A 2,519-nucleotide genomic window follows, 5' to 3' on the forward strand; every position below is an offset into this window, starting at 1 on the left:
AGGAAGTTATCTACTTCTTCAAATGAACTAGCTTCCCCCCCCAAAAAAAGGGGGTTTTGGGTAAGGTATTTATCAATGTGGGTAAGACTGGACTAGCCTAAGGCAGGTGTATTTGCTTGTGTGGGCAGCATAGCATTTGAAGTCATTAGCATCACACTAGTTTTACTATTTCCTATTTTTAATTCTTTTAAAGTATATTTTAGCATAACTGAAATTTAAAAAGCTTGGTGTATGATGATGTTATAAAATGCAGTTTAAAATTTTAAATAGGGAATAATCTCTGCTTCAGATGAAAACTAAGTAGAAATCAAGGAAATGAGATGTAATAAGGTGCTAAGAAAAGGAGGAGAATAATTTGTGACATGCATTTTGAGCAGAATTGGTGGTTTAGGGTAAAGATGACAGTGGCATGTGTGAGTAGTTTATTCCCTAGTGGGGGCAGAATAGCAAAGACAATAAAATCCAAGACTAGTGCAAGTCTGGGCCTCCCATAGAGAACCACGGTCCTGCTTTTGAGGAATGAGCAGAAATAAAATCCTCTGAAGCACTATGGCAACCATCACCAGGGAGACCATCACAGATCTCAAACATGTTTATCCAGAAGAATTACAAGTCACAGAGTGAGATGATATACTTGGAAATGGTATTTTAAAAGTAAAAACACTGTTACCTGGTAATTGCAGTGGTATGGAAATGTGACACTTTGAGTTCTTAATTAAACAAATCTGTTTTTAAGAGTTACTGCAGTGAATATCTCCTAGAAACAGCTAAAGAGTTATACTTGCAAAATATCAGTACATGAGAGAGCTGGTCATTGTGCAAGAAGGGAAAGCAGGCCAACAGTGTCACTACAGTAGATCAGTAAAGATCTTTAAACAAAACAGATCAAAGAAACAAATAATAAAAAAAACATTTTATGGTCCTATATAAGACAAATACATGCTGATAGCCAGAGGTCATCATGTTTGTGGGTGAAACAAATTCCACTGAGTGCAACGTGGTCCTCATGGATAGCGTTCAGATGCTCAAATTTGGCAAAGATGGAAAGCCCAACGAATTGTGTGCTCTGTTTTGTTTTAAAGAGGGAAATGGGAATTGTTTCATTCTGGTCCTGGTTATACCACTGATCTATCATACTGGGTAATTAATCTACTTGTTTCAAGTTTCTATCTTACAATGGAAGAGAGAAGCTTGCTAGAGTGTTATGAAGATGAGCCAGTTACCATTTGTGCAGAGGTTTACACGTGCAAAGTTTTGGTTTATAAAATGCTGTATGTCTCAATTTGTTGGGATTCTTCACAACTGACTCTTTTTTTCACCTGTCTTGAAAGCTTTTCACCTATGCTGCCCATGAGTCACCTTGTTTCTCCAGTTACAACTTCACATAGTTCTTGTTGGCTCTGTCCACACACATCTGCAGAGGTATAGAAAAAGACAGTGTTGCCCATTCTTATTGCTGAATTCATGACTGATCCTGTAAGAACAATATCTAATAGTAGCAGTCTGTGTAAACGTGTTTCTGAACAAGAGTTTCTGACAGGCCTGGTTTGAATGTGAAGTTGCATTTGCTGGTAGTTGGATGGTTCCAGTCTCCTGTCCCATCTCCCTGGGTGTATAAATATCCACAAACCTTTCCAGATGACTCAGTTAATAAAAGATAATATTAAAAAAAAAAATCCAGTGTCCCACAAGCCCCTCAGTCTATACCAGAAATGCCAGCTGGTGCTGCTTGATGACCCCATGGAGGAGGCTGGTGTCCAGGAGCAAGTCTGGTCACCCTGATATGGCATCTCCATGTCTACTTTTACCCTTTGCCACTTGAGAGAGAAAAATCAAGGCTGAAACCATCATCACTGATTATCCAGGATGAATAATGCACTCTAAACCAGAAAAATATTTCTAATGTTTGAGATTGGAAAGAAACAAGTAATATTTATGTAGCAGGAGCCTGATTCTGATTTTGAATAACAGAAAGCTGTTTCTGAGTAACATGAAGGACAAAAGGAAAAGACAAAGAAAGATTATCAGAGATATATTCCTTCTTAGTCTCAAATATACTCTCATCTCTTTATTTAATTTTGCACTTTTTTGACCCTGATATTGTCAGTGCAGTGTTTACCTCCCATTATGACATCAAACCATTTCCTCAATGCTTATGCCTTGGCTTATGTCTTAAGAAAGGAACACTTTATTCTTCTGCATTCTTTAGTATTATTCTTCACTATTATTTCCAGAAATATATTACTGTCACTCACACACTGACACAAATTTATTCTTTCAGTGAATGTCTTGCCCCGATTAAATTGATCAGTGTGCATTTTATAAAAACATTTCAAGGTAAAATGGATCAAGTCAGTCAAATAACCAAGAAATCCGGTGATTCATTGCAGCTGATATCTTTGGTTATATTAGTATTTCATCTTTAACTTCTTTTAAAGGCAATTAATTTCTTTGCAGCCCTGATTTTCTTACTGCTAAACACACAGGCCTTTATGACTGAATTTTCTTGGAGTGGGGAG

General features: G+C 37.1%; 1 long non-coding RNA gene across 1 annotated transcript; it reads right to left on the reverse strand.

The window, feature by feature from the left end:
* Positions 1-1,198: 1,198 nt before the first annotated feature.
* LOC137473340 (uncharacterized) lies at positions 1,199-2,117 on the reverse strand. Its single transcript, XR_010998694.1, has 2 exons — positions 1,708-2,117; positions 1,199-1,414 (listed from the first exon to the last, which is right to left on the reverse strand). It is a non-coding gene; the product is annotated as an uncharacterized lncRNA (long non-coding RNA).
* Positions 2,118-2,519: the final 402 nt, after the last annotated feature.

The sequence above is a fragment of the Anomalospiza imberbis genome, chromosome 4, assembly GCF_031753505.1.
Source record: "Anomalospiza imberbis isolate Cuckoo-Finch-1a 21T00152 chromosome 4, ASM3175350v1, whole genome shotgun sequence".
Classification (NCBI taxonomy): Eukaryota; Metazoa; Chordata; class Aves; order Passeriformes; family Viduidae; genus Anomalospiza; species Anomalospiza imberbis.